Here is a 7,026-nt window from a genome sequence, read left to right as displayed (position 1 = left end):
GAACGGACTTCAGAAGAAAAAACGACGTCACAGTCCTTACAATCAACAAATCCTATCCGTGAAGCATCTATGAAGATTCGAAGGAGACAAACTGGTCATAATGCCGCTGCTGGCGGTTATTAAATCGAAAGCATTTTTAGTGGTACCGATGGACTGCTCTTAAACACTAATGCATTTGCCCGTACACCGGCTGGTCGATCGAAAATCTCTGGTAAGATCTTTGGAAACACGGAGTGTGCGTGAAACCGGGCTTCCATTTTGTCAAAACCCCAGTCGTCGATAGTGATAACGGCTGCTGGAATTCCAAAAATCACAGGGTGACAAAATTTCCTAAAAATTACACAATTGTCTGTGAACGAACGTACTCACACGTTTTGAGGAATAACACCAGCTGTCAAATAATTAAGATAAAATTAAACACAAAGAGGGCCTTAGAACACTTCTCTGGGAAGCCAGAGGAAACACAAGGAACTGTTGATGAGATATTATTAATACTGGTGTCCATTTTGAATATAAGCCTGAATCCCTTGGATGATTTTTCCGGGTAGCCCTAAACACTATAATTTGTACAAAAACTTTCCATGTGTCTCTTTACCGAAGTCTTTAAAGATATAAAAGCAATACATCAGTTTGCTCTCACACATCAAGCACACGTGAAACTAATGCTGAGTTGTAACTAACACCGTAACAGTAGATTAGCCCTTCTCAATCCATGCTGATGCATTTTTAGTACGTTTTGTTCATTAAGAAAATCATTCACGTAGTATGCAATAACATGCAAACAACAACGATTGCCACGCCATCTGTAAAAAGCTCAAAGTACTAATGGATCTCCCGATGGTACAGCATAGGCGAACTTCTCAGGCGCTTTCGGTTATGGCTCTAGCCGTTGTTGGTGATTCACAAGGGTATAGGAACACCAGACCCACTGACTCCGTGGCTCTCAAGAATCAGCAGAGGTATGGTGGTCTGGCGCAGTAATCTTTCTGTCTCTAAGCCGCAACCACGGAGCAGGAATAAGACTTGCTCCAGGGCTGCAACAGCGAGCGCGTATGCGGCTGCCTAAGGCGGAACCTGGTGGAACGAGAGTTCGATCGCCCCGTCCGTTAGTGTTTCTCGCCCGCGAGAGATGGCCTGGCAGTCCCGTGTGAGTGATGGCTTGCGAGAGAGGAGAGATGCTTGAGTGCGCGGGAATTCCAAAAAGCAAGTACTGCCCTCGCGCTTTTGGTGAATCTGCCCGCCCGACCCGGGTAATGGTATTGAAGACCTTGCATGGTGGAGCAGGGGCACAGCAACAGGATATGCAGGGTTCCCTGTAATGTACAAATGAAGAAGCATGGCTCCCCAGTCAAAGCGCACCGGTAGGCTTCTACTGAACCACAGACGCCACCAGGAATATTCCATTTATTCGCAGAAGTAGAAAAGTTACACAATCATACAATGCTCGCTCCATTGGTGTGTCGAGGGGCGGTCCGGTGGCTTGACCCCCCACCATTAATTTTTGAATTTGTACCCCCAACAGGATGATACCCAATGTCGTAGAAAAAGTCTTTTTGGTGATTTCTTTCTATTTCTTGTATTCTTGATTTTCCCAAATTTTGGTAAATAAAAACGGCTAGTATCGCCTTCCTTCTCATCGCCATCATCATCATTGATTGAAGCTGGATTTTGGATCCGCCCCCGGCTCGCTCCTAATCTCGGAGGCGCTAGTCACTATTTAAACGACCCTTGCCGCTTTATGGATAACCCCGCGGTTCAGGACAAACGGCGATTTTGACGTTCCCCATTTTCTATGGGTATAGGCGGTATTCGTTGAAAAGTTTAGACGACAATTTCTTCGCTTTGCAACACTAGAAACGGCCACAGACATGGTCGATGTGCCACGGACATGCCGGGGCTTCGGCCACTGCGCCCGCACGCTGAAGAAGAAACAACTCCGGCGTGCGTCGTCTGCTCCGTTTCAACCCGATTCTCAACGGTGGTGTCAACAGAGATGTCAATGATCGCACTCACAATGGACTCGACGCATTACTTTGCGTTCGGTGGGTACAGTTATGAACGTCCAACGCAGATCATGTGCTTAGCACAGCCAAGTACCGCCATCCCGCGGAGCCCGATGTAAGCAGTGACGGCGTACTCACATGGTTGCCTGCGCGCGCGCCTCGCCAGTGAATACAGGCTATATTGTGGAAATGCCTTCGTATGAAGTATTTGCAGCGCTAGCGCTAGCCTCCCGTCGCCAATATGCGGCCTTGCAGCGCATTGGTGCTGGTGGTATGGATGTAGCGATGTATAATTCATCTCGAAAACAGGCGCGGAAAGACGTCGTCCTGTGTATTTCTTTCTTAGTCTACGTCTTTCCGCGCCTGTTTTCGAGATGAATCAGCACCAACTCGCCCAACTTGCCATCCTGTAAGATGTATAATTGTCTTTCCCTTTCATGTCGGGTTCACACTACCATGATACTGGCCCCGTTCACTCGGTAGTGTGAGCATTAGTTTTTTTGTAGACGAGCTCACATATCTTAGGAAAGTTCGGTTCCCCAAACGACTTAAAGAAGCGGCTTACACGAGTAGCATAAGCAGTGACGCCCTAATAAGTTATCAGGCGCTCTATAAGCAAACGTATCTGAAGTGCGTCGTATAATACGAATTATGAATACATCCGTAGCATTCTTACCGCTGCACAGAAAAAAAAATTCGTTAGAGTAGTGGCAGAAGTGAGAATCAGAACTACTCCTTACAAAATCAAAACAAATGGGTCCTGGTGCACAAATAGCGTTTTCGACAAACACGCATCGTGATACCCCCGAAACCGCCGTGTTGCACAGTGCCCCACGACGGTGTGCACCGGTACGGAGCTTTGATCGAGGACAAACTGGGCGGTTTTACATGAACGCCATCTCTTGGGCTACGAGAGCAATCCATGAAAGCGTTGACAAGTTCCAATAGAGCAGCTCAATACGAAACAGCGCTGCTAAAAATTTTTATTTATTGAGATCCACCACACAACCGATATCCGTCACACACGCGCGACAACGTACTCCTACTAAACAGCCACCTACAGGCTGCGAGAAGGGATAATCAAAGATGTGATAAAAAACTAACCGAGAATGTTTTCACCACGATGATATTAGCTTTGTTGTGTGCACCAAAGGGTTAAGCTGTTGTGTTTTTAATCCGTGTTTTCAAGTCAGCGGATTGTTTGGGTGCTGCCCGAGGTTGCACGAGAGGCTTCGTCCTTAGAACGTTAAGTATACATCGGCTATATGAAGCCTCCTATTTTTGACCTAGCCGTTAGTGAAAAAACCGTGGTCCAACACGTGGATTTCGGCGGGCCATTCAAAGGCCATTGCTTTCTTGTTTGGTAGATGCATTTTGAAAATAGGTGGAAGTGGTCCCGGTGAGTTCACATTCTGCGGAGAGTACTATCAAGTGCCTTCGGAACATTTTCTCTGTGCACGAGTTGCCAGGCATAATTTTGTCTGATAACGGCACTGCGTTCACCAGCGACAAGTACGGTGACTTCCTCGCGCGCAACTGGATTCGCAGAATTCTATTCCTCCATACCACCCTGATTGAAACTGCGGAATGGGTTGTACAAACCATCAAGTCCAACTCAGAAATCGTCGTCGGGGTATTTCCGAGCGAGCATCGACTGCATCCTTCTTTCCTCCAGTGCGACGAAGCACTCGTTGACAGGGTCGACATCTTCTGAGCTGCTCATGGGGTGAAAGCTTCAAAGAGCGCTCGACCTACTGTATCCGAACCTGCGGGCAGACGCGTTAAACTGACGTTAAACTACTCAAGCAAAAGCTTCGCTGCGACAAGAAAGCTCTCAAGAGTCCTGCGCCTTCGTCCGGGGATCCTCTGATCCTGTCTTCGCACGACACTTTTGTCCAGGCGTGCTTGGGTTCCTGGAAGTACGTGAAATGCGACATGCGCATCTCCCATTAATACACAGCTACAAGACGAAACAGTCTGGAACAGACATGCGAACACCATGTGTTTGAGATTTCGCCCCACGTTAAATATGCCCAGGTGGTCAAAAGTAATCCGGAGCCCTCCACTACGGCGCGACTCATCGCCTGTGTAGAGGCGGCACGTTAAACCCCATAATCAATCGATCAATGGAACACACATGGCGACCACGTTTAACTGGGAGTCACGCCTGCGTTGTTTCGTACGGCGAACGGCCGCCGAACACCATTCCAAGCTTGCGACAGCAGCCATACCAGCGCCGGAGAAAAACCCGACACTCGATCAGTTGATGGTGCTCACACCAAAGTTTAGCGGGCAATTTTTTTGGTCTTGGCCGTACTGAAAACCTCCATAAATGGCAGTGCCAGCCGTGTCTGCCCATGCGTCCGCATCTCCATGAGGAAAAAAAACAGACCCCGGCCTCTGCGTCTGCGCCCTTAGCACCCGATCTCGGCCGTGGCATCAACAGGTATGAATTATAGCAGTGACATTTCGTGGTGATGCTGTACTCTCCCTTGAGAACGCCGCATCACCACTGGAGATTAAAGCCGCTGACGCGAAAGAAAACGCGCATGACGCACAGAATGCCTATGCTGCAGCATAGTTGCCTGCGAACACGGATATCGCTACAGGTGCGGCCGCACCACGTCCACGGCATATTACTTCAGTAAAAAATCTAAATAATGCTTTGGAAGAAGTTTGCGATAGAACGGTAGCATTGCAGTGCGTACATTATTAGCTGAGAGACTAGCAACATTTTTTCGCAAGTGGCCAAAGGAGAAGACGGTCGCCGAGAGCGGAGACATCCGTGGCCGATCCAAACCACGGCATCTGGCAATTCGCTGATCCATGCCGACCACTTGCCTAGGCCATCAGGTAGGCTGTAGGCGTTGCGTTAAACAGCACTTGACATCAAGTTAATGCTTTTGAGCTCAGTGAGCACAATACTGCTGCTACTTCTGCCCGCCCAGTCCCTGCCGCACAAGAGCGATACTACGACGCTCGCTTCGCAGCCTTAGAGCCACAACCAACTGGTACTCGCTGGTAAGAAAGTTGGGGTTGAATTGCAGCGAAAGAATGTCACACCCATGAACGAACGGCCACCCTATTCGCGAAAGAAACGTTAACGCGGCACAGATACCACCAGGAGTCGCAACCACCGGAGCTGCGACATCGAAATTGACATACGACATCGCCTTAGCATCGTGGACGCCCAGGCACACACATGGCGGTGCACACGCGCCGCCATGGTTGTGGGCATACGCGCCACGCCAGTGAATACGCCCTACTTTAGCGGGCGATTTGTTCGCTTGACAACACTGAAAACCGCCATGCTGCGCGTGCGTCCGCACCTCGCAGAAAAAAACAGGCCCCGGCGTGCGTCGTCTGCCCCGTTACACCCGATTCTCGGCCGTCGCGTCAACAGCCATGAATAATAGCAGTGACATCGTGTGGTGATGCTCTTCTTGCCCTACAGAACTCCACAACACCACCGGCGGATGGAACCGCGGTTTTAAAAAGCGGCACAATGCACAAAATGGCTGCGGAGCAGCGCAGTTTCCTGCGAGTAGGGATATAGACACAGGTGCGCACGACCTTGCCCACGGGAGAGTCGTTCAGTAAAAAAGCCAAATAATGCTTCCGAAGAAATTGTGAGGCTCACGCGCATGGCAATTAAGATACGGCGGTAGTGTCGCGGCGTAGCAGTGAGGACACTGTCAGCGGGGAGACTAGGGGCATCTATCGGTGAGTGGCAGAACGGTCGAAGTGAAAGCGTTCGCCGAGAGCTGAGAAATCTGTGGCCGATACAAAAACACAGCAGCTGGCAATTAGTTGCTGGCATCTGCAATCTCTTCGCTCGTGCCTTGGGGTGGGTAGGCTGCAGGACCGTGCGCAAAACAGCAGTTAACATCGAGTTAAAGGGGTCGTGAAATACCTTCCGCCGATGCATGGATGTACATACAACCAAATAAAGCAATGTATTAGCAATCTCCTCCCACAATAATTTTGTTAAAGCGATGAGTATTAGCTGAGAAATCGTAAATCGAAAACCGCGCATTATCGTCGCGCCGCGTTTCCTCCTTTTTTCAACTTACTCTCCGCTGTTGATGGCGCGAGAGCCTTCCCTCCCATGATGCTGCGCTCCTCAGCGGTGACGTGCTTCCGCTATTGCGCTGCTCCGGCGGCCGTCTGCTACGGGCAAGCTTTGTTGACACCATGAATCCCGCACTCCGCTCAAGGCTGGAAAAGCGAACGAAAAATCTGGCCGCATATGTGCGGCGGCCTGGCCTTGCCCTTTCGCGGTGTACGTTGCTGCACTTGCTATCGGCGGCAAACTCGCAGCCGCACGGGGAGGATCGTGCGCTCGTTCTCTTTGATGCACCGCGCACTGTTTATCCAAAAAGCGCCGTATCAGATGTGACCCCGCTGGTGCCGGGTCTTATTTTGCGGCGGTGGTAATTCCTGCCGGCGGCATGTGAAAAAGACATTTTAAACCGATACAGAACCCGTGCACAAAACGCTTCAATCATGTGACCAGTTCACCTTGGGGCGACGCGTGGTGGAGAGCGGCAACGTTGGCAAAACATGCTCCGCCGCGGCTTTGAGCTTTCGAGCGCTGGAGCGAGCGCCATTTCTTTGGCAATCTCAAACATCGGTTGCCTTGGCAGCAAGGCACAAACAACTCTAGAAGTCAGTTACGGTTCCGTGATCCCGGTTCAGCTTGGGGCCCCACCTCGCGACATGTGGGCACTGCAGACGCACCACTCACGCCCATTAGGAAGTGCGAGATGCGTTTGGCTTTGCAGGAGGCGATAGTGTGTGTGTTGTGGACGCTTTTGTTTCACGATGAAATGCGACGTTGTGCTTCTGCGGGTGGATAGTGCTTCCCATGGTCTGGATTATCTTTCTCGAGCGAGGTCCTTCATGGCAAGGTTAAAGAGTAGGGGTGAAAAAACCGAGCCTTGAGGTGTTCCTCGGGGAATAGCTGAAAAAGTGTCGGATCGCCGATGGCCGATGAGTACAGTGGCGGTTCGGTTGCTAAGAA

The sequence above is a fragment of the Haemaphysalis longicornis genome, unplaced genomic scaffold (assembly GCF_048455015.1).
Source record: "Haemaphysalis longicornis isolate Haplotype H1 unplaced genomic scaffold, Haemaphysalis longicornis Haplotype H1 scaffold_6, whole genome shotgun sequence".
NCBI classification, from domain to species: domain Eukaryota; kingdom Metazoa; phylum Arthropoda; class Arachnida; order Ixodida; family Ixodidae; genus Haemaphysalis; species Haemaphysalis longicornis.
This window is presented reverse-complemented; position numbering follows the sequence as displayed.